We start from the raw sequence: 25864 nt of genomic DNA, 5'->3' as shown, positions 1-25864 counted from the left end.
TCACAGGCTCTGGGTCTCACAGAATGGCATAAACCCTCTGATAGACATCCTTCTGCAGAACAAAAGACAACACAAATATCTGCACATCTTTGGAACCATAGCCAGCAGTCTGCCTAAATTAGTACAGGATACAGGGATATTTTTGATTGATTCCTGTGTAAGTTTAAAAATATCTGGGCTAATGAATATAGATGTTGATTAAGGATATATTTTGCTCCTAATTTTAAGGGTCGATATTTCATAACCATTCAAGCTGTCATTCATAGCTCATAAAATCTGAAGGACAAAATATCCTTGCACTCACATTTTCTTCAAACTTCTTAAGTGAATTTCTGTAAATCTCCATGGATCTTTGCAAGGAGCTATGTTGATGCTCATTCTGTGCCCTGGCAGAGTTTTACTCTACTAAATGTTTTAGAGGAGAAAGTTAGCATAGGATATCTTCTTAAGTGGCTATTGATATTTAATAAGCTCCATTCTGATGGCACATTTCATCCAATATCTCTTCCACAAAGTCAACACTACCCTGTTTGTTGTGAAAGCCAGTTAAGGGAGGGTACTGGCACCTGCACTCATCACACCAGTAATTATTTTGAGTTCAGTGTTTGTCACTGAATTTTCTCTACTCTTTGGACAAATGCAATGTGTGTTCTTCACCTTCATTCCCATCCAACTATGAACTCAGTATCTTTCACAATGCCAACAGTACAGTATTTCACGATAAATGATTAATGATGGAAATATTTGAATTACATCAGAAATGTTGAACAGTCAATTAGAATAATTATTACCAAGCCCTAAACTTTGATTTTGCCTGCAGACTTATTTTTATGTATGAATGTTCATACCTGTGAAACTTCTGTATTTACACATTGTGCCATTGCATATGTATGTAAATTTTGAAGATCATCCTAGTATGTGTAATTTGTCAGCATTAAATATCAGATGATTGAACACTAAATTGTTGGTTCAAATACGCTAACTTCAGGGACCCAGAAAATATTTCAAAAGGGTGCACCACGTTTGAAAAGTAGATGTTCCTTCTCATTGTGTTTCTTTACCATGACTAATGTTCATAATTCATCCTAATTGAAGGTTCTCCTACATCTAGGCTTTGGCAATAGAAATAGAAAAAGAATGTCAGTCAGAAAACCTCAAAATTTCAGCCTGATAAAGAATCAAGGCCAAAATATTCCTTTTCTTTTTGTTGTCAATATTTGCTTACCCTTTTTCAGCATTTTTAATTGCTTTTGTTTGGTTGTATTTTGTTCTGGACTACTAAAAAGCTAGAAGAGCTTCATAGGAAATACCAGCTGTTGTTGTACTATAAGCACATATATCTGTGTGATATAAATGGACACCCCATCTTCTAGACAATTCCAGACCGAAGTTTTGCATTACTTCATAACAACCAAAGAAGTTGTTTTGGTTTTATTCTACACTTACACCTATATGATAATATAAATCATCTCTTATTAATTTTATGTGATTCCTTAGATATAGGGTGAAATTGTCAGTTGATATTTTGGTTGAATTTCATTATATGGGTAACAGACAATAATATAAAATCAAGAAAAAAAATAATGATCCAATTTGATTATCTCTGTCCTAACCAATAATTAGGACTGAGGATGTAGAGCCAGGATAGAGCACTTGCTTAACCTGCATCAGTGCTAGAACCGATGTCCAGGACCATAAAATTTGCATGCAGGCATCGGGGGAGTGTTAAGTAAAATTTCTAAATCTTAACTTACCCAGTTTAGCATGATGGTAGACAACTGAACATCACACTTAGAAAACCAACTTTTGCCACTTCCAAAATACTTGACATGTCCTGATCTCTTCTGTGTGTTTTGCATATGTAACCACAGATGAAGTTAATTATCTTACGTAAAATCGATTTAAAATGAACATTGTGAACACAGTAACACAGCCATGCAAAACCCTGAAACTGAGGATTTAGTCCTAATGATTCACTGGTTTTGTACCTGACCCAGATTCATTAATTCACAGTTGCTCTCTCCAGCACTCCCTTCCCTTGGGTTGTCTTGCTTTCGACCTTGAAAAGTAGCTGTTTTAAGTTAGTTCTAAATGTGAGTGATCAATGTAAGATGCTATTAGGAAGAAAACTTCTCACAATGATACTTGCTCTTCGTTCACAATTTTTGGGCATGCACTGTTCCCAGAAATGGGGGGCATTATATGGGACGGTCACAGACCCATTTGAAAGACAAAGGCTTACTGGACAGTGATCCAGCATGTTTGCCTCAAAGCCATCACCTCTAATGGTGCTAGATTCACTAAGGAACTTTCCGAAAGCGACCTTGGATCCTGGGAGCTAGTTTATCTGTCTTTCATTTTATACTTCAAAGTTTGTCTTATTAAACAGGAATTAATTTTTGTGGAATTCATGAGGATTTGAATGTCGGGCAAACACTAACATATTTAGAAAGCACTAAATCACCTCATGATGGCTGAGATGTCTCCCAGACCCTGTCTATCAGCTGAAAACATGTTTCCAGCGTCTGTGCCAAGAAACCCACGTGTAGGTGACAGTTCTGAGACATCACCGCCAAGCTGGGCACAGGGGAGATGGCTGAGATGGACTCCAAGACCATGCAGGACATCACCTTTGCGGTGGAGACCTTCTTACAGCCAGATATGCAAGACACATTTCAGATAACGTCGGACTAGATCATCAGAAGGATCGATGGCATGAGCAGTTGCATTGACCATCTGGAGAAAAACATGGCTGACCTCATGACCCAGGCTGGAGCGGAAGTACTGGAAGATGAAAAGAAGATGGCCACTGCGCAGAAGAGTTGAGGTGGAGGGAGAGCACCAGCTATCGCTAATTCACACTGAATCCAGAACGTCGTTTTCCCAAGCCCAGAGAAAACCAAGTCGCTTTGTGTAACTAACTAGTGTATGTCAACAGGATTATTTAGCTCACATTGTTATCACAGCCTGCGTAATCTGTAGGTCTTCTCCCTACCATCCACCCCCATCCCCTAGTTTCTCAACCTTGGTATCGTCACATCTTGGTCAGTAATCTTTATATTAAACACTAAAACTTTGGAGGTTTCTTCATAAAGTTGTCAGACGTTTTAGTAATTTTTCTCAGGTCCTTTCACCACTGTTCTTTCGTGGTAATTGCTGGTTGATAAAGTGGAAGAGTACTTTTTACTTCAGCGACTGGTAGCTCCTCTCCTTGGCAGAAGCCATGCAGTGAGACATGTACGGTTAAGGTTCTTTCATTGTCAGGACAAAGTGACTGTTGAGCCGGCACTAGAGTATCGAATACAAGTGGCCGAGTACATTTAATAATTGTTTGTGCCTCTACTTCCATGCCAAACTTTGGGCAGAGTGCAGGGAATCTTAGGAAAGAAGGGGGAGGGACATGGGAGGGAAAAGAGCTCCAAAAGGAGACCAATGGAGCCATAAAAACTGATCCCTAGGGGCCCTGAAGAGAATGGTATCCCAACCAAGGACCATGCATGGAGAGGACCTAAAACCCCTGTTCATATGTAGCCCATAGACTCAGTCTCCAAGTGGGGTGCCTAGTAAGGGGAGCAAGGACTTTCTATGGCATGAACTCAGTGGCAGGCTCTGTGATCACCTCCCCCTGAGGGGAGTGCAGCCTTGCCAGTCCACAGAAGAAGACAATGCAGCCAGTCCTGATGAGACCTGATAGACTAGGATCAGATGGTAGGGGAAGAAGACCAGGACTAGAGAACTAGAGGAAGGGCATAGAGGGAGAAGAGGGAGAGACGGAGGGTGAGTTTGGGAGGAGAAGAGGGAGGGGACCACAGCTGGGATACAGACTGAATAAATTGTAATAAATGATAATAATAATTTAAAAAGAAAATTGAAATCTGAAAATAATAATGATAGTAATAATTGTTTTTGCTAAAGTGTCTATCAGAGTTTTGATGAGATTCTAGTAGCGTTGGTGGGGCCTGCAGTGCTCATCTTAGGGATGTCAGAACCCGGTGACCCTATCCTCCCTTTGAGCTACTGACTGAAAGGGAAGAGACCAAAAGACCCATGAATCCAGCGCCAGTCACATGGTTGAGACATGCCCATTGACTGGAGGGAAGAAACACTGTTTTACTCGACCTGTTTCTTGTCTAAATTCTTGCACGGTGAATTCTATTATTGATTAAAGAAGATAGATCATAAAATCTTTACATTCGGAATTCCAGTGTCAGAGGCTTAGCCTCGAGGCCACTTTTGATGACCTGTAAGGCAATCTATGTCATTGTCCCCACAGTGATTTAATACAATTAAAAAAAAAAACATGAATAATTAAAAGTTGAATAAAAAAAGAAAAGAAAGCTTGTCTGGCAGAACCAGCAGTGGTCCACATTATGGAAACCACAGTACTTGTTTAAAATGCTTTAACATTTAGACTACCAAGGCTACCGAAAGACACACAAAGCTCTTACCAAGGCAAGCCAGAACTTCCCCTGTCCATTCCTGTTCCTTTCCAGTTTTGCCGAGCTTCCAAGAAATGTTTGGAATAGATTGTTTCTTCTTGAGCTCATGAGCATTGCTTTGCAGCCAACCTTAAAAACTTCAAAGTCCACAAAGAGTAACTACTTTTGAATATTAGCTGTGGACCTAGCACTGGGCTGATCCGGTGGAATTCTGAAGGTATTTTTCCCCTATGTTGCAGCGAACTTGGCTTTTGACAAGCTTTTCTAGACACTTCCGTTACAGAAGTCTGCCACTTCCTTTATCTCCTTTTGAACCTGGTTCACCTGACTGAAGGGTGGGTGCTTTCTCCATACTTGTTTTAGTAGCCATCATGTGGGCCTTCTGTACTCCACTGCTGTGGAAACACTACAACCAAGTCTCAAGACCATGGAGGACACAGGAAGCACAGCAGGTCAGAATCTAGCATAAAGGACATATAGACTAACACAAGAGGTGCAGTGAAAAGGATAGCAGATGCCCAAAAGCAACCACTGTATTGGACACATTTTATTAAATGACAGCAAGAAACAGTATCAGAGTTATAAAAAAGACAGAGACCAAGCCTGGGAAAACCTCTAGTATCTCAGTTTCAGAGCCTAGCATTGTTTCTCTTTTTGTAACTAAAGCAAATGTTTATAACTTCGCATCTTTATCACCTTTTATTGGTATAGTATAGCATTCTTCTATACATTGTTATTGTCATCTATCTAATCAATACCAAACAACCCTCCATCCTATAGGGGTCTTCATCTCTTTCTTTTACCTGTTTAGGGCTTTATCATGAAGGTGCTAGAATTGATGGCATTTGTGGACAGTGCTCTTGTTTTCAGCTTTAAAAGAGTGTTAGATAACCACTTATAAAGTGAGTAGATATCATGTGTGTCTTTCTGCTCCTGGGACACCTCACTCAGGATGATCTTTTCTAGCTCTGACCATTTGCCTGCAAATTTCATGATTTCCTTGTTTTTAATTGCTGAGTAGTATTCCATTGTGTAAATGTACCACAGTTTCTGTATCCATTCCTCAACTGAGGGACATCTGGGTTGTTTCCAGATCCTGGCTATTATGAATAAAGCTGCTATGAACATGGTTGAGCAAATGTCCTTGTTGTATACTTGAACATATTTTAGATATATGCCTAGGAGTGGTATAGTTAGATCTTGAGGTAGCACTATTACTAATTGTCTGAGAAAGCATGAGATTGATTTCAAAAGTGGTTGTACAAGTTTGTTGTACAAGTCCATATCCTCTCCAGCATGTGTTGTCACTTGAGTTTTTTATCTTAGCCATTCTGCTGAGTGTAAGGTGAAATCTCAAGGTCGTTTTGATTTGCATTTCCCTGATGACTAAGGATGTTGAGCATTTCTTTAAGTGTTTCTCTGCCATTCGATATTCCTCTATTTATAATTCTCTGTTTAGCTCTGTACCCCACTTTTTTTTTAAATCTTTTATTTTTTTTATTAATTACACTTTATTCATTTTGTATCCCCCCATGAGCCCCTCCCTCCTCCCCTGCTGATCCCACCCTCCCTCCCCTTTCTGCATGCATGCCACTCCCCAAGTCCACTGATAGGGGAGGTCCTCCTCTCCTTCTTTTAATTGGATTACTTGACTTGTTGCTTTTTAACTGCTTGGGTTCTTTATATATATTCTGGATATTGGTGGATATTAGACATATAATATAGGATAATCATAGTAAAATCTGTACACCTAAGGAAGCTAAGCAAGAAGGAGGACCCTGGGTAAGATGCCCAATCCTCATTCTGAAAGGCAAATAGGATAGACATCAGAAGAGGGTTAAAACAAGGAACAAGACAGGAGCCTGCCCACAGGGCCTCTGAAAGACTCTATCCGGCAGGAAATTAAAGCGGATGCTGAGACTCATAGCCAAACTTTGGGCAGAGTGCAGGGAATCTTATGAAAGACAGGGGAGGGGACTGGAGCTCCACAAGGAGAGCAACAGAACAAAAAATTTGGGCACAGGGGTCTTTTCTGAGACTGATACTCCAACCAAGGACCAGGCATGGCAATAACCTAGAACCCCTGCACAGATGTAGCCCATGTCAGCTCAGTGTCCAAGTGGGTTCCGTAGTAATGGGAACAGGGACTGTCTCTGACATGAACTCAGTGGCTGGCTCTTTGATCACCTCTCCCTCAGGGGGGTGCAGCCTTACCTGGCCACAGAGGAAGACAATGAAGCCAGTCCTGATGAGACCTGATAGGCTAGGGTCAGATGGAAGCGGGAGAGGACCTCCCTTATCAGTGGACTGGGGAAGTGGCAGGGGAGGAAAAGAGGGAGGGAGGGTGGAATTGGGAGGGCTAAAGGAAGGGGCTACAGCTTGGATACAAAGTGAATAAATTTTAATAAATTAAAAAATTTTAAATATAATGTTAGAATTAATCCCTGCTTATGGGAGTGTTTTGTATCTGGCCATTTTATCTTTAAGGTAAGTTTCTAGAAATAGATTTTCTGAGTCATGGTATACCCACTTTTGCCCAATTCCCTTCCACCAGTGCTATGTTTTGTTAAATACACATCAGCAATCAAAGTCAAGTGGTATAGAGTAATGTCTGAGGAGCAGGACAAGGACTTGATAGGATCCAACCCGGGTGCTGGGTTTTTCTGCCAATAGAAAACAGCCCTAAGTATATGTAAAAGGAGGCTGGTGCGGGTGGGTGTGTTGCGGGGAGAGAGACACTTTTCAGAAGAACTGCAGAGGAAACTAAGCACCAAATGAGACAGGACCCGCCAGCAGCGTGAAGGGTTCAGCTGTAACGGTGGTCTTTGAGGGCAAATCATATCCAATCCAATCCCTCTGATATGGCTCCTGGATACTAGTTGGATACGCTTTGAACATTCAGTGCTCTGTGATTTGCTCTGTGATTGCTGGCTAGTGAAGAAATGTAATGGCCCTGCCCCCATGTCTCATTTTGTACCCATCTGTGACAGATACGTAGTAGAACAAACCTGACTGTGAGTAAAATAGTCAGAGGTGGGTTGTTTTGGTAACTTCCTCATTCGCTTCTAACTAAAATTCAGGTTTCTGTAATTATGGAATTTTTTTCTTTTTTAATTTAATTTAATTTTATTAATTACACTTTATTCCCTTTGTATCCCCCCATCAGCCTCTCCCTCCTCCCCTCCCAGTCCCACCCTCCCTCCCCAATTATGAAATTATTAATAATAATGCATATTTATTGTACAAAGTGATGACTTTCTAAAAGCTTTTTGTTTACTTTTTGTTTATTTTTTGTCTAGGATGGGGCACAACTTGTGAAAGTCGGTTCTCTCCTTCCACCAGATGTTGACTTGCTTGGCAGCAGGTGCCTTTATGCACTGAGCCATCTTGGTAACCCATGACATTTTTCTGCATTGTGTCCTTGGTTCATCTTCACCACCCATTGCCCTCTACTGCCTCCCTGCCCTCAGCACTGCTTCCTTCCTCTCCCCAACTAAAGACCATGACTTCGAAGGGATGCAGGAAATTCTGGTTATATTCGTCTATCTACTCTAAAATGATTTGTTTAAAATTGTTTTCAAAACTGAGCACAGTGTCACACACTTATAGTACCCACTCCCTAGCAGATTAAGCAAACAGGATCACCAAGCTCAAGGCTTCGGCCAGCCTTGGAGCTCTGCAGGCAAACACTGAAACTCTTGGTTACTTTAAAGTTACTTGCACTCCATAGGTGTCATTGCTACATGGGATGCTGGTTGTTTCCCTCCTTTGGGAGCTTGCATGTGCCTTCTGATACCGTTAAAGCTAGTCATCTGGTCGCTCTGGTCAATTCCAGCTCAGAGTTCTCTAGGCCCTGTGTCTGAAGCACAGGGCACCTTCAGCAACAGGGACTTACCTCCCACGTCTGGGTAGAACCAAGGGCAAACAGCAACAGTCTGTAACAGTTGCGGAGTCTCCTGAACAGCTCTGACCAATAACCCAAAAGGGGGCTTTTCATGCCTGATGTTGGGGTTTTTATTGGGTGGTCTTTGGCTCTTTGAGGGAACATGGTCAACCCAGATGAGAAAAGTGTTTTTTTTTTTTAACTTTTATAGAGACTTACATGTATTATAGATAATCTTAGTTAAATGGTTAACATTATGGTTCCTTTTGACTTTTTCAGACATCTTTGCGATTATTTTACCCTCTTCCTCCTTGTCTGTATTTATCTTTCTTGCAGGTGTGGCCTCTAGTAGGTTGGGTAGGTTGACTATTTTTAGTAGATGGTCCCACACCCAGGAATATATGAGCATCACAAATTGGTATTTGTGTATTATTAAATAAAAGAGAGAGAGAGAGAACACAAAATTGAGAAGGGGTTAGGAAGGGACATGGATCTTGGAGGAATTAAGGAGGTAGGAGAGGCAAATATGATCAATACACCCTGTATGTATGTATGAAATTCCCAAAGAGTTAATGAAACATTGAGAGGATGATCTTCCCCATGAAAGCTATAATTCTAAAAAGCCAAGCATCCAGAACCTTGGTCAGACAAATAACAAAAAAAGGTTTTCTCTTTGGTTATCCTAGGTTTTGAAAAGAAAAGAAATGTGTTTGTTTTTTACTCAATAGAGGTATAATTTTATTTAACAAAGATTTAATTTTATAGTGTACTTAGATGGACAGGCATAACTTTATTTGGTGAGACTATATGCTAATAAGACAGATAAAATCATGTAGAAATATAAACAAATAACTACAATCCAGAAACAGACTAACTCACAGATGAATCACATCTGCTAAAAAAGAACACTGGGTTATTTATAAAAGGACTTTGAGGAGAACCACATAAATAAAATAGTTCTATTTCTCATTTTTAACTTTTAACCAACATTTTTCCATTATTCTCTTTTATCTAAATGACTTGCTTTGTATACATAAGATGGCTATGTCACCAATCATTTTCATAAGTTGATATGTTTACAGGTTAGGATTACTAAGACCTATACTGTACTATTTTTAAGTGTACACAGATAGTTTTCGATTCTTTGAAATTCAGTTATCCAAAGTAGCAAACTCTATACAAGATCAGTTTCACTTCATTTTTCTTTTACCCCCTGAAATGGTCTTAGACATTTTGAAACCAGACCAGAGGAAAGAACACAGGTTCAAACTAAATTAGATTAGCTGGCTACCTCTACACATCTTTGGTACTTTAAAAAAAAATTTAAAGGAGTCCTCACCAATACTATTTAGCACTATATGTAAACTTATATTGGAAAATTCATGACTTCATAGTATAATTCAATTTTTTACTTAACTTTTTTCCAAATGTAGCCTCTAGATAACAAAAAAAAGTCTCATTCACTGCTGTACTTCTTATACCTTTCACACTAGATGGGTAGATAACAGGCAGGTAGATGTGTGGGTATATGGATGGATGGATGGATGGATGGATAGATGATGGATGGATGGATGGACGGACATATAGATGTATGGGTGGATAGATGAATGTGTGAGTGGACTGATGAATTAGCAGGTGATGTGATAATTAAAATGAGAATGCTCCTTATAGGTTCATATGTTTGAATACTTGCTCCCCAGTTGGTGTGACTATTTGGAAAGGATTGGAAGCTTTGTTTCAAAGGTGTGTCACTTGGAGTGGGCTTTGGGATGTCAAAAACTCTTGCCTTTCCCAGTGTTTCTCTCTGCCTTGTGCTTGTGGATCAAGCGTAAGCTCTCAGTTACTGCCTTCCTTCTGCTATGCTTCCTACCATGATGGTCATGGACTGTAACCCTCTGAAAAATGTAAGAATCAACTCCCTCTACTATAAGTTGCCTTGGTCATGATGTCTTATTACAGCATGAGAAAAGTAACCAAGCCAGGTAGATGGGTAATAGCTGTCTCTGAACTCGTCAACAAGATCTGAGGAAGCCACCTTTATCCTCCTTTATCCATGAAAACACCTGGCAAATACTGACCTCACTTTCATTGGGTTTCAGATGACTATCTATGGAATGGTTTGTTTAAATGGCCTAAGAACTAAAGTATTTTAAAGTTTCTCAAAATCTTTTAGAGGCTAAGCTTGACTTCTAAAAGTCAAAATAATTGAATATGTTTAAAGCTCACTGCAGACTGATAAAATGTATACGTAAGCCATAGGAACAGCTTTCTCAAGGTTCCCCCCTGCCCTTCTCCACTCTCTTCTGCCATACTTGCTACCTAGAAAGCCCACCATGCACAGCCTCACACTGTTCTCTATTCCATGTTGGCCATTCCATTGGAACCTAAAGAAAAACAGTTGAACTGTAAAGATTTTAAACAAGAACATCAGCAGCAACCTCAAACTTCTCAGAACCTTTGTAAGTTTATGGGTGCTAAAATTACAGAAGTAGAAAGTTAGGTGAACTTAAGGACATGGAGATTTTTCATAAGGAAGAACAGTTTCAACAAAACAAAAACAGAGGTACATCAAGACAGCCAGCCCTGCGTTGTGTATTGTTTTGTTTTGTTTATAGTATGAGAATCAAACTCAGATCTTCACAATTCCTCAGCAAGCCCTACTACTGAGCTTCACCCCAACCCAGGTGCTGATTTCAAATCAGCTGTGGGTATAAGTGCTGACAATGCTTTGGGGGTCCGCTTTAGAAAGAACATCTCACCTGCTTGCCTATGTGAAGTAGGCCTGCTTCTATCAAAAAGAGCATCATTCCACAAATATTGAATCTAATCCAAAAGCCCAAATTTAACCCTGGACCCACCAAAAGGGTTGGGAGGCTGGTGATCAGACCCTACTAAGAATTCATGCGGCATAGTGAGCTTATTATGGGCTTCCAGAACACCAGGAATTAACATGAGTTATCTGGAGTAAAGATCAGGAGACATGGGAGCATAGTTACTCACAGGCCAATCCCATTGGAGTCCCCACTGAGCAAAACTTTTCTCCACTGCAACTGAGGCAAATCACTATTTAACTCGCTCTCTTGCCCTTACCCTTCAGGTGGGTTGTCATGTGGCCTTGGAGCTTCCATGTACATCCTGCATGTGAGCATATCAGTGTTTGCATCATGGAAGGGGATGGATAGAACACAAAAATAAAGCAAAGACTCAGCAGGTTTTCTTTGTTCATTCTACACACACACACACACACACACACACACACACACACACACACACACTAAAGTCATTTCTGATGTCTTAATCCCTACAGCCTTCTATCATTTTACCATGTTTCTACTTTTATTTCCCCTTTGAGCTTATGATCCTAGTTGGTTTCAGAAACATTTCCAAGACGTTCAGATCATCATCCCTCCTAAGATGAGGGAGGTCTAATTAAACAAGAATAAGTATAACTTAGAAAAAGGATTGTTTCCAATTTTTTTTTTACAACCAAAATAGTTAATAGTTTCAAAGATACTTGGTAGAATTTAAACTATACCATGAAAGAAAGCTGCTTGGGTGGTTTGGTGAAGAAATCATTTCCTCTCTTAGAGTAGAAGTTAGTTTGCAAATTAATGAGGTGGAGCCAAAGCAGAGAATTGCATTGTAAGGAGTGACTCACAGTGTTGTCACTTTCTAAAGTATAAGGTTCCTGACAGCCTCTTCATTTGATTGCTTTCTAATGAATGTTAAGTTCTGTTTCATTTCTGCCACCAGAGCTACCCATTGTGACCTCGTATTACCTGTCCTTGAAGAATGCATGGGGCAATTATGACGGAAACTCTGTAATTACAAGGATATATCTTCTATGTTCTACCCAGAGATATGGTGCGATCAGTGCCATTATAAGAATGTTGCCATTCATAGCAGACAAGTAAATCATTGTTTGTTTGCTTAGAAGTAAAAAATAGTTGCTTGCTGATAAGTATGTGTTCCTTGTTCTTTTTATTTACAAAGAATTAACCAACCATGAAGTATCCTTGATAAATAAAACCAAAGTACAGTCTTCAAAAACAATTTAAAAGTACATCTTTTAAAGCTGTACGTTGCATAGGAGAAAATGTGGAGTGAGGTGATAAAGTCAATCCAAGGTGTGGTCACTGCCCCACTGAACAGACGCTGCCTAGCACCATTGCCTAGAGCCAACATGCAGCCTAGAACTTGACCGAGATGCACATTGAGACATGCTTGAATTCTTCCACTCTTTCAAAAAATAGAAATAAAAATCAGAGCTATGTGTGAAAGCCTCCTGATTCAGACGATGCCATCTGAAGGCTGTGCACATATCACAACTTCCATCTTAGTGTTGCTGTAATAGCAATTTAGATTTAGAAGAGCCTGAGGATGGCCTTCCTGGTGTCTGTAGCCTAGGTGGCATTGTCAATGTTTAACCTAACACTATATAATAAAGTTTAAAGCCTTAGACAATCAGTTCCTTTTTTAATTTAATTTTATTTTTAATTACACTTTATTTACTTTGTATCCCCCCTCTAGTTCCCTCCCTCCTTCCCTCCCAATACCTCTCTTCCTCTCCCTTCTCCACACACTCCCCTCCCCAAGTCCACTGGTAGGGGAGGATTTCTTTTTCATCCTTCTGATCCTAGTCTGTTAGGTCTCATCAGGAGTGGCTGTATTGTCTTCCTGGTAAGGCTGATCCCCCCTCAGGGGGAGGTGATCAAAGAGCAGGCCAATCAGTTCATGTCAGAGGCAGTCCCTGTTCCCATTACTATGGAACCCACTTGGACACTGAACTGCCATGGGCTACATCTCTCTTGGTCCTTCCTCTCTATCAGGGCACCCCCTCTCTTCCCCCTTCTCTCTTTCCCTTTCTCTCTTTTTCTCCCCCCATCATGTCCTGCTCTCCCTTCTCTCTCTCTCTCCATATCCACCTAATAAACCTCATATATATATATATATATATATATATATATATATATATATATATATACACACAATCAGTTCTTAATGTGAGTTTCAATTCATTTGTCCCCTCTTATTTGAGTTGAGATAGTCAGTCCTCTTCCCAGCTTGCTAGGACACCTGTCTATAGGACCTGTCATCCTGCACTTAGACAAAGAATATTTGTCTTGTCTAGAGCATCTTGGAAACACAGAGCCTTTGGCTTGGGCTGTGTGCAAAGCTGAGTTAGGCCTCCTTTAAGAAAAACTCCACACTAACCTTTTCTTTTCCTAAGTATTTCCCTGGGTGCTTTTGATTCATCCAGCAAGTATTTACGGAGGGGCTACCTTAAACAGTGAATTCCTTTTTCCTCTTCTATTTAATCCTTTTGTTTCTTTTACCTCAAACATCATATTTTCAGAGAAGCATCCCTGACACATGGCAGCCATGCTTGTTGCACTGAGCTTTAGTCTTTCCCTCACAGATCTGATTTTAATGGCAGGTAAAATCACTTATTGATTATTTGATTCATGCTGTTCTCCAGAAAATGAGAACAAAAACCATGTCTGAATTTGTTCAGTAATTTATTTCAATGTCTGTCACTCAGTACCACTCTGTTAATTGGTGGATTGTCTAGTGAATGAAGAATGGATTGATGGATGGGTGGAGCAACCACGAGCCCATAGTGTGCTCCAGCAAAACAAGTGTGACTAGTCTTAGAAGGCAGGTGAGGCTAGAAGAGTAAGATTGGGCAGAATTATAAACAGCCCTTTCAGAAGCATTTCCACATATCTTGTAAACAAGAAGCTATGAAATGTCAAAACCACAATGGGTTAGAAACTTAGGAGACTAATGGAGGCTGAAGGACAGAGAGAGGCTTTGGGAAGGAAGAGGCAGAGACAAAAAGAGAAGGAAGTTTTTGCAGTGGCCCAAGTCATAAATGGTGAGGTTTAGAGAAATGCCGCAGCTGGAAAAGAGCAGAATTGAGTTCTGTGTCATAGAACCATACATACATCCCTGCTGCTTCTTAGAGGATCAACAGGGGTTAAAAGGAATACCCTTTAAAGGACGCTTCCATTTCTCTGACCTGTTGTTTTAAAAGAAGAAAATATGCTTCTGGGGTACTTCACTCAGGATGATATTTTCTAGTTCCCATCATTTGCCTGAAAATTTCATGATTTCCTTGTTTTTAATTTCTGAGTAGTACTCATTTGTGTAAATGTACCACAATTTCTGTATCCCTGAGTAGGGAGCAGCCTTACCAGATCACAGAGGAAGACAGTGCAGCCAGTCCTGATGACACCTGATAGGCTAGGGTCAGATGGAAGGGGAGGAGGACCTCCCCTATCAGTGAACTGGGAGAGGGGAATAGGAGGAGATGAGGGAGGGTGGGAGAGGACTAAGGAGGGGGCTACAGCTGGGATACAAAGTGAATAAATTATAATAAATCAAAGTAAATAAATTAAGAAGAAGAAAATTCCAATCATTCGATTTTACCAATGAAGACTCAATAGATAGATGCTGTGGTAAAAGCCTACTACCTCAGAGAGGGAAAAAAAAAGCACCCAGCTGATCTTTCTACTCAGCCTACATCCCAGAAGGAAAAAGCTCTTCCTACTTCTCCACACTGTCTTAAATACTCTTCAACTCAATGTCCCTCCTTTCTACTTCCTGTGCATCTTTCTATCCATCCTCTGGACTTCCTCTCACTCTCTACAGGTTTTTTTTTTCTCATGTTCACTGTCAATCTGGTTGCTTGCTCCATTTCTTGACCTAGGGTTAACTCATTTAATCCTGTTTACAGAAAGCTCTTGGACTAAAGATGTGTGCTCTGCTTGAGCCATACCACAAATACTTGTTTACAGTAAACAGAAAGCTCAGAGACTGAGCCATACCAAAACTAGAAACTGGTTTTTACAGCTTATAGTGTTGGGATTCACAATGGGATCAAATATCTTGCAATACTGACCCAGTTGACCCACCAACAAAACTATCCTAAACCCAGGGGCTGATCTAAAGGACTTCATATCTGTGACAGTATAAGCAGGTATGGAGGGGGTGCTATTTTTTTCTGGTTATTTTTTAAATTGTCTCAACAAGGTTAAAACTTTAGGTTTTAGTCAGATAGCCACCAATATTTGTCAAACACTGGTCACATGCCACAGACACTGGATAGAAGGACTGAAAAAAAATTATGTGGTGGATATGGCCGCTGTCGTTACAAAGCTTAGAAACGGATTAACTAAACACAGCCACAGGTGGGCTAGGGCAGTACGATACAGCAAGAAACCTGATGGGTGAAACAAAGAGAACTTACATGGGAGCTGTGCCCAACCTGGTCTCAGGTGACCTGTGAGACCAGAGCACATGTGATCTCATTGCAAATCAGGGGCTTGCAAGTGGTATGAGAAGGAGAAAGAGCATCACCAGGTACAGGACCCACATGCACAGAGTCATGGACAAAAGAGAGCATTACAAGTGATAGAAAGATGGCGTTGCCTATTTCATAAGATATTGGGTGAAATAATGTTGAGAAGCACAATGCACAAAGAGTCGTGGACAAAAGAGAGCATTACAAGTGATAGAAAGATGGTGTTGCCTATTTCATAAGATATTGGGTGAAATAATGTTGAGAAGCACAATGGCTCAGTAACTCACTCCTTATAGCGGTAGCAACTCTCCTGGAAATGTAGATTTTGAGAACCATCTGTGTACAGCTGATGATGGCAGAACCACTGCAAGAAATGACAGTGGAAACATAAAATGAGCACTAACAGTGAGTAGCATGCACTGGAGCAAAGAATAAGCTTGTGGCTGGTGGCAAGAAAGAAATGAAGAGCAGGAAATTTCAGGTTGGCATTGAAGGAAGTGGACAACATCAGGAGGACGTGTTAGATAGAAGAAACTTCTACCAAGACCCTGAGAAAGGACTATAAAGAGTCATTGCATTCAGGGTTAAGTCAGGATCAGGGACTCCAGACAAGAGTTTTTATAGATGGGTAGGAGAAAAGAAGTTACCAAATACAGATTGCTAGTTAATATGCGAAGATACTATTAAAAATAACCCAGGTCAAGAGCATAAGAACAAGCGAAAGCATATGGTAGTAATGAGTAATGAGATTTTGCCTCTGTGCTGTGCTTCAGCATGTGATTAAAAGACCTTCAGGGCCTGGCTTTGGATGCCCCTATTCTAACTTTTTATCATGCATTGTCAGGCTCTGGCAAAGGAGAGGGAAAATAACAATTCTAAAGCCATTTCCTATAGAGGAGACTTCCTGAATACAACGTCCAAGCAGAATGTGTTTACTCTTCTCTCAAGGATATTTTGAAAAGGAATTAAACTCACTATAGCGTCAGTACCAATTTTCTGCATTGCATGTGTATTCACTTGAAGAATTTATTTTCCTTCTGAAGTATTAAAAGGTCTCTCTGGAGCAGAATTCTGATGACAGGCTACATCTCTAGGCCCTACTCCAGAGTCTTCTCAATGACTTTTGAAGATTTGAGACCAGCCTTGCCTCTTTCTCATTTACAAGGAGCACTGACAGATTTGAAATTGGCACTTGTCCTTGGGTGAACATTTACTTCATCTGTGTTAGGACATTTATTTACCCTCAGACTAACAAGCTTAGTCCAACCAATCTCTCTCTCTCCCTTTCTCTCTCCCTCCCTCTCTCTTTTCTCTCTCTCTCACATATTCAAACTTTTCATTTGAAAACGACATTGAACAGATTAAGAAACTGAAGTACCAAGAGATTTGATTCACATTTGTTTGCTTGCCTTGTGTGGAAAGAAGCGACATGGCATGGCATGTTGTATAGGTCAGAGAATACGTCCACTTCTCAAACTGAGTGCTCTTCCGCCAGTCAGGACTGTCCTTCTACCAGCTAAGCCCTGAGCACCTGCTCTGGGCTGGCTCGAATTATGTGATTCCCTAGTATAAGCTTGAATGGGAGCATCACTAAGCCAATTCCTTGTTTAATGGAGCTACCTGTAGAATCAGACCGGCAGAGTTCAAGTACCAGTTTATCTCTCTGTGTCTCAGTTTCCCACTTTGTATACTGGTGCTAACAGTGGTTATTAACTGGCACGGGGCAGAGAGAATATCGTATGTTGGTTAACAAAGAATTGGGTGTGGTCCTGAATCATTTGTCTTTTGCTTCCTTGTCTGTTGGCTGAAAGTAAAAATGACACTGACCTGAAAGAACATTTAAGAGATTGGCATGAGCTAATGTATGTGTACCTGTCTCTACTAATTCCCTAATTTTAATTATTTTATATCTCAATCGGGCTTATCTGGAAATAAGTATAACTCCTGGGGCATGTGGCAAAGCATTGTGTGCACCTTCATGGTTAGTCTTTATGCTGGCACACTGACCAAAGGACCTCCACAAAGCAAAGGGGGAGGGGGGAGGACTCTGGAAGCTGAGTAAACCCGATTTCACGGATAGTTATCCAGGTGAACAAGTCTATGTATAGTTACCTCCGAGTTTATATTTGATTTTCTAAGCATTACATTAAAATAAACTCATTATTTGATAAAACAAAGCCTAGATTGAAGGCACACATCTATACTCCTAGCACACAGGGTACAGAACAGGTGAGACGCTAGTAGAAAGCGTGCCCGAGCCACTTTACACATTCTAGTCCGGCCCAAGTTCCAGAATGGAAGTCTCTCCCCTCCGCCCACCCCTCACGTGTTTAAGTAAAGGTGCCTTGTGTACATGTTAGTGGAGGAGAGTGTGCACCTGTGTGCAGGAGTGGGTCAAGACAAGAGACCGGTATTGTGTCTTCTATTGTTAGTTATGTTATATTTTTGTATTTTCATTGTGTGACTATTTTACATATTCTTTTTAAAATTATTTTTATTAATTACAGTTTATTCACTTTGTATCCCCCCTGTACCTTCCTCCTCCACCCCTCCCAATCCCACCCTCCCTCTTCCCCACCTGAGTCTCTATCCCAGTCCATTGATAGGGGAGGTCTTCCTTCCCTTCCCTCTGATCCTAGTCTATCAGGTCTCATCAGGAGTGACTGCATTGTTCTTCTTCTGTGGCCTGGTAAGGCTGCTCCCCCCTCAGTGGGAAGTGATCAAAGAACAAGCCAATCAGTTCATGTCAGAGATAGTCCCTGTCCTCATTACTATGGAGGCCACTTGGACACTGAACTGCCATTGACTAACTCTGTGCAGGGGTTCCAGGCCATCTCCATGAGTGGTCCTTGGCTAGAGTATCAGTTTCAGAAAAGTTCCCTGTGCCCAGACTTTTTGGATCTGTTGCTGTCCTTGTGGAGCTCTTGTCCTTTCCAGGTCTTACTATCTCCCACTTCTTTCATAAGCTTCCCTGCACTTTGCCCAAAGTTTGGCTATGAGTCTCAACATCTGCCTCGATACCCTGCAGGGTAGAGCCTTTCAGAGGCCCTCTGTGGTAGGCTGCTGTCCTGTTCCCTGTTTTTTCCCTCCTCTGATGTCCATCCTCTGTGCCTTTCTGAATGGGGATTGAGCATCTCAGCCAGAGTCCTCCTTCCTAATTAGCTTCCTTAGGTGTACAGATTTTAGTATGTTTATCCCATATTATATGTCTAATATCCTCTTATGAGTCTTTTATTTTTCATGGCTTAACTCAGACTTTTACTTTCCTCATTCCTGAAGTTAAGTTTGTAACAACTAATGTCTATAACCCAATGTCATGTAGAAGGAGTTTATTGAGTTGTGCTGTGTAGAAAACCTCCTTAGGAGTTCAGGCATCTGCCTCTCCCCTTATGAAATTACACAGGCCAAGTGAACAAAGTCTGGGGCAAACTCCGTGAGGCAGTTTTTTTACTCCATACTTATAGCCTTTATGAGTGAAACGAGTTGTAAAGGAGCCACGCACCTGACTGTTAGAGCAACCATTGCCTTAGTCCAGCTATGTCAAAAAGTGGGGTAACAGGAAGGGGGTATGTCCTATATGTACAAACAATGTATAGCATTCGTAACCCATATACACCACGAGGTGTTCTGAGTACCTTAAATCATAGGATGTTTAATCTCTACAGCTTTATCACAGAGAAAGAGCGCTGTTATCATTACCGTTCTGTAAAGAGGAAACTGACAGGTTCAGTGTGCCACTCAAAGACGACCAACCAGAATGAAAGGCAGAGGCAGAATATGGACACAGAAGTCTGGAGCTCAAGACTGCAGACTAATAACATACTCAGACTTGAGATGAATATCTGCATCGCTTAACCCACAGCTTCATTTAATCAGAGAGGAAAGAACTATTTAGGAGAAAGATTCTGGAATTCTGAACAGGCTGTATACCTACACTGTATATTGCTGTTTTTCTCGGAAATGCAACATTTTATCTAACAGAAATAAAGCTTAGCAACTGGGCTAATTTAAGTACCAAAGAATGAAATGAAATGGAAGTTTATCTTGAAAACACCCTCCAACATTTTCAGCAACCAGTGATGTGAAACAAGGCCAAATTCAGAGTTGATGTGAGTATAAATAAAAAGGAGAAGTCGGTTATATCTTCCCAAAGTATAGGATTTCTAAAGAAAAGATGCTTTTTATGTAACACACGAAGGTCCAGGAGAAACTTGGGTGGGTTTGCGGCAGAGTGTGATGGAACAGTGACACCTACTGGTGAGAACAAGCCTTGTGTCATTGATCAATCAATTTGCTTCCAGAGGCAAAGATTCTCATTAATTTTTTTTTTAATGTTGTCTGGATTCCACATAATGCCAAGATGCAGAATCTTTCCCACAGGAAGTCACATTTGGAACACATCAGGCACAGCCAACTATTCATTTTCTAACTCAAGCGTAGGGTCTCCACATTCCCAGACGGCTGCGTACAAGGTCCCTGTAAGCCCTCAGTTCTGCCATTTTAAGGAAACAGCATTGAATGAATTCTTGCATTGTAAGGACAGCTGAGGCAAAGCACCACAAGCTCTCACATCTAAGAATCTAGGAGCCCAAACGTTCATCGCTGTGAACATGACGATGGCTCCAGACAGGAGCTTCCCATCCAGTCTAGAAGTCCCTGGGATAGAGCCTATCAGTTAGTATCAACCAGCAAGTGGTTGCCATCTCTCTAGAAAGCTGAGGTGCTACTTTGATTCTCCATAGATGACACCCTCCACCCAAATTTTCACGAATGTATAATCACTTGAATTTTCTCCTTTCCCATCTCAGCTGGTAGGATCGTGCTCCACAAACTGTACTTTGCTGAGTTTTGACGTTTATGAAATATTCAGAAAGGTGAGGTGGAGAAAAGGTTATGCCCTGGTTTGTTCAGGTTGCTAAAACAAAGTATTGCACACCAGGTAGCTTATAAACAATGGAAATATATTTCTCACAGTTATGAAGGCTGCAAAGAACAAGACATGAGCAGCTTGGGTCTGGTGCAGGCTCATTTCTTGGCCTACAGATACCTTTTCTCTGATCCTTACATGAAGTCTCTTGAGTCTCCTAAGAGACAGATCCTGTTCAATAAAGAGCTACTCCTTCCAAAAGCCCTACCTCCAAATATCATCACTCTGAGTATCAAAATTTGAGCATTAACATTTTTCTTTTAAATTATTAGGATATGTTCATAATTGGAGTTCATTATTACATTTTCATGAATATATTATATATATATATATATATATATATATATTACATATATATCAGGTACTTTGCTCATATTCACATCTTGCCCCAACAAAGGAGAATTCTTGAGGAATGCAAACACTCATACCATAGTAGGATGGAAGACAATGAAGTTTAAGAGAGGCAAAAATTTTAGGCAGAGATAGCGATATCATTTTTGTTGTTTTAACTCTGTTAGTTAAAACAGTCCAGTTCTATATCTGTTGATTCCTGGGTTTAGGAACTCGGATGTTTCTGTGTCTGCATGTGTATCCTATGCTTTTTCTTTGGCTCCAGTTTGTTTTATCGTATTCCAGATTCTTTGTTTGTGTTTTATCCTGTTTTATTTCAATGCATTTATCATATTCTTTTTCTTTAGGTGCCTGTTTATTTTCTAACAAGAGATGAAAAAGGTGTGGATTCTGATGGGAGGGAAGAGGAGAGGAATCTCAGAAGAGTTGGAGGAGGAGAAACCATGATTAGACTAACTCATATGAAGAAATATATTTTAATATTTATTTTAATTTTATTAATTACACTTTATTCACTTTGTATCCCCCCCATAAACCCCTCCCTCCTCCCCTCCCAATCTCACCTTCCGTCCCCCTTCTCCACACATGACCCTCCCCAAGTCGGGGAATGGGGAGGTCCTCTTCTCCTTCCTTCTAATCTTAGTCTATCAGATCTCATCAGGAATGGCTGCATTGTCATCTTCTGTGGCCTGGTAAGGCTGCTCCCCCCTCAGGGGGAGGTGATCAAAGAGTAGGCCAATTAGTTCATGTCAGAGGCAGTCCCTGTTCCCATTACTATGGAACCCACTTGGGCACTGAACTGCCATGGGCTACATCTGTGCAGGGGTTCTAGGTTATCTTCATGCATGGTCCTTGGTTGGAGTATGAGTCTCAGGAAAGACCCCTGTGCTCAGAATCTTTGGTTCTGTTGCTCTCCTTGTGGAGCTCCTGTCTTCTCCAGATCTTACTATTTTCCACTTCTTTCATAAGATTCCATGCACTCTGCCCAACAGTTGGCCATAAGGCTCAGCATCTGCTTTGACAGTCTGCAGGACAGAGCCTTTCAGGGGCCCTCTGTGGGAGGCTCCTAACTTGTTTCCTGTTTTCTTCTTCTTCTGATGTCCATCCTCCTTGCCTGTCAGGACTCTGGCTAAAATGAGCAATCCCCATCCTGGAAGAAACATATTTTTAATGAAAAGAAGAAAAGTAAAAGAATCATTGGCTACAACTTAGAGATTTAGATGTAAGGTAGAAGAAAAACACATAAACTCAGATAAAGACAAAAATTAGAACTAAGAAAAAATGCTTTAATTTCATGGTTTAAACAATGAATAAAGGTAGTATTTTTAATAGAGATTTAAAAAAAAACACTAGGAATAGGTCAGTGATACAGCTCAGTAAGTAAAGGTACTTGCCAACCTGTGTCAGCCTACAGCCACGGCTCTCATCTCACCTGTAGTTAGGCTCTGGACTTACAACATCCCAACCTTGCCACAGTCATTGAGTTCTACTCATTTAAACCAGACTCAAAGAAAGTTCAGTATAAAGTGCAAGTCTTTCCAGAAACTTCTGGTCGTACCTGAATTCCATCCTCACATGAACATGGAAAGAGAGAAGAGACTCCACCAAGTTATCCTCTGAGTTCTACACACACACACACACACACACACACACACACACACACTAATGATCATTTTCTTAAGCAGGAAGGATCCATGGTAGTTGGAGGACACCATCACGAGTCTCTTTTTTCAAGTTTCTGTAAGTCTAGAGAGACTGGCAGTTATGTATGTGAACATATCACAGAAGAGACCAATGTAGAACCAAAACTATATGGAAATTCATGAGATCTATGGAGAGAATCTATGAGATCTTAGCAACTCCAGAGTTTGTGCAAAGAAATAATAATTGGTTTATATTGTGGGTTGATTCCAAGTCAATTTTATATGATTTTATATAAGGCTTGTTAAGTATAAGATTGTTATTTAGAAAAAGTTGTCAGGCTTAAGGCACAATAAATTATTAATATGAGAAGAAAACACGTCCTTTGGTTACTAAAGTTAAAAAGTCATTAATTGTTTAGCGTATGAGTAATCAAACAAAAAATAAATTAAAAAGTAAACTCATCTATGGCTAAGTAAAACCAGGAAATCAAAAGGTTAAATTTAATACCAAATATATCCTCCGTGGAATGAGAGAGAATAAATACTATAATCAGTGGACTAAAAGCAGTCATTAATATGTGAGATATCACCCTTATTGTAATACTCACAGAAAAAAGCACAGCAAATGAGCTGATGTAAGTGAGAGGGAGTTGATTTTCGCTGTCCTCAAATGCACAGATGGTCATTTAGTTTAAAAGAACAATTTTTAGAGTTAAAAGCTTGACACCTAGTCAGTAAATTGACTCTATTTTAAATGCTCTTATTTTATCATTGTTTATCATTTGAAAAAAAACAAAACAAACAAAAAAGACAAAAAACAATTGTTTTGGTTTCTGTTCAAACAGAATTTTTACTTTCCCAATGAGGTTGAAATAGGAAGATGAAAGAGAGAGATAAAGAAAGAAAGAAAGAAAGAAAGAAAGAAAGAAAGAAAGAAAGAAAGAAAGACTAATTTGTACCATTTATTTAAGTGATAAAATTTTTAAAATAATGGTTTGTTGTACTAAGCCACTTCTCTGGTAATATCAAGCTTACAATTTGGCCTCATAGGTAAATGTTTTATGTTATAATTTAATGTGTTATGCTAATCACAAATGTCTTTATTTAAAATTTTACTGACAAGAATATATTCACTGGATCAAGACTTAATCCACTATCATGGTGGCATCATGTTGGTGGAACAGAAATTGTAGGCAGAGATTGCTGGGGGAAACATACTTCAGTGAAAAAAGGAAGTAGCAGAATGGGGGTAGCATCAAACATGCTGTTTGAAGAGCTATGAACAGTTCCAAAGGGGACTCAGGACTTGGCCCCACAGAGAATGGAGAGGAAAGGAAAGAGAGGACAGAGGAGGGAAGAAGAAAAGAGAGTGGAGGGGAGGGAAGGGAAGAGCTAAACAGAACAAGAAAAAGCAGACTAAATAATAACAAAATAGATGTTTCACTGGCAGGTCTGGGATGCCGAGATGCAATTGGATAATTATGTTCTCATCTTCAAACTACCTATTCATGGCTTTATAGAGAGCAAATTAGTAGTTCCTTTCAGCCTGTTTTGCATGCGGATTTGGGTGTTCTTTGTTTATCTGCCAAATCTTTGGTACCTGACAGTCTCCCCACCGTATCATTAGGATGAGAACTCTCAAGCAGCACAGAAGTTGTGTGTTTCATCTAAGTACGAAGTCACCATGTGCCTGGCTTTGTTCTGTGGTCTGCTTAATTCTAACAAGCAAACACTGTTACACAATGAGAAAATGGAATGAGGATGTTGCTGTGAGGAGCTTCGATTATTATTTTGCTGATGTTTGCATTTATACAGAAAGCTCAGATTTGTATTTCTTCAGCTTCCTGCGTTAGAATAAAAATTAAGGTTTCAGGGGCAAGGGTGGTATTCACTGGGTTTTTCATGTGAACACATAGAATGTCGATGGGAATAACACATATTTAATGGGCACCGTAGGGTTGAATACCCTGGGCAAAGCCTTACAGAATTCTTTGTAAGGGGTTGTACGTTGGCATGTAAATAATGTGGCAAGATAAACATTCTTTATTTTTATTATATTTATCCAATTATGCAAAAACTGTACAATATTTCTCCTGAAGAAGGAAACCCTTATGACACAGTCTTTCCTGATGCCCAAGCCTTCCAGCATCCTAGAGGTTAGTTGAATATGTGCTTGGTACAGTGGCTGAGCAGAGCAGCCTTAGCAGGGGCTACTTCAGCTGGATGATAGAGACTGAGTTATCAAAGGTTTCCAGTTTTATGTGCCATCTTAAAATAACGTGTTAGACATGTCCCCTGCTTGCTCAGAAGTGTCAAATGTTAGCTTTCTGGCATATGCAAAACTGGAATGGCATTTAGAAGGCCTGGATATCCAAAGCACAGAGCTTCACCCGGTAGCCAGTTCTGCAAATAATAGCCATGGCCACAAACAAAAAGTATCTATTTGTGAAGAAATAACATGGAAAGGGCTTTTGCTCATACCAAGGGCTTTCCCCAATTTCCTTAAATGCAACTCTTGACAGCAATACTTTTCACTGTCATCAACTTTGACAAAGACCTTTGTTTGCACATATAACTGCATGTGTTTGTATGTGTGTATGCATTTTATTTTTATAATCAATAGAAGCAAATTCAGTTGCTTCTGTTTGGTGTTGCACGCCTTTAATCTCAGCACTCAGGAGGCAAAGGCAAGTGTATCTTTGTGAGTTCGAGGCCAGCCTGGTCTACTGAGTGAGTTCCAGGAGAGCCAAGGCTACACAGAGAAATACCATCTCAAAAAAGAAAAAGCAAACAAAAACAAACAAACAAACAAAAGAAATTCTAATGAAAATGTTTCCTTCTTTACCTCATTGCCTGGAACCTTTGGCAGTGTCTGAGAAACAGCTCTACCAGGTCTGTGGCAAGACCTGCCCACTCACCATGCTTTTAGCAGTGTCCTCTTAGGAACATCCACAGATCTGAGGGCCTGAAAACCATGGCAGGGAATAAGGCCCATTCATGGAAATCAGGAATAAAAACTTTGGAAGATGCAGCTTTTAAATTCTATCTCATTCAGAATAACTGTGTCTAGACTATTAGAAAGAACTCCTCTCCGACATCAGAAACAGTGATAGGTGGAAACCTTCAAATGTGGCATTCCACATTCTTTCTGCAAACAATTTGTAAGATGCTATCAGATAAATGATTGTTCTGTCAAAGCCTCTAGCCATGCTTCCAAGCATGCCTAACCTGTGGTCTAGGGTATCTGTAAGGCTGAAGATGCTGCAAGATAAAATTATTCTGAAATTATAACATTCATTCAGTTTGTTTTTATCT

The 25864-nt window shown here is 40.2% G+C and overlaps 1 protein-coding gene and 1 pseudogene across 1 annotated transcript in view; both read left to right on the top strand.

The window, feature by feature from the left end:
- Nucleotides 1–25864, top strand: part of Kcnb2 (potassium voltage-gated channel subfamily B member 2) — a 409214-nt gene that overhangs the window by 360859 nt on the left and 22491 nt on the right. The gene's annotated exons all lie outside the window — the stretch shown is intronic.
- On the top strand, nt 2593–2826 carry LOC129673516 (heat shock factor-binding protein 1-like; annotated as a pseudogene).

The sequence above is a fragment of the Psammomys obesus genome, unplaced genomic scaffold (assembly GCF_907164565.1).
Source record: "Psammomys obesus unplaced genomic scaffold, mPsaObe1.curated_primary_1811, whole genome shotgun sequence".
In the NCBI taxonomy this organism is placed as follows: Eukaryota; Metazoa; Chordata; class Mammalia; order Rodentia; family Muridae; genus Psammomys; species Psammomys obesus.
Note: the sequence above shows the minus strand (reverse complement) of the source record. Positions and strands in the feature narration are given on the sequence as shown.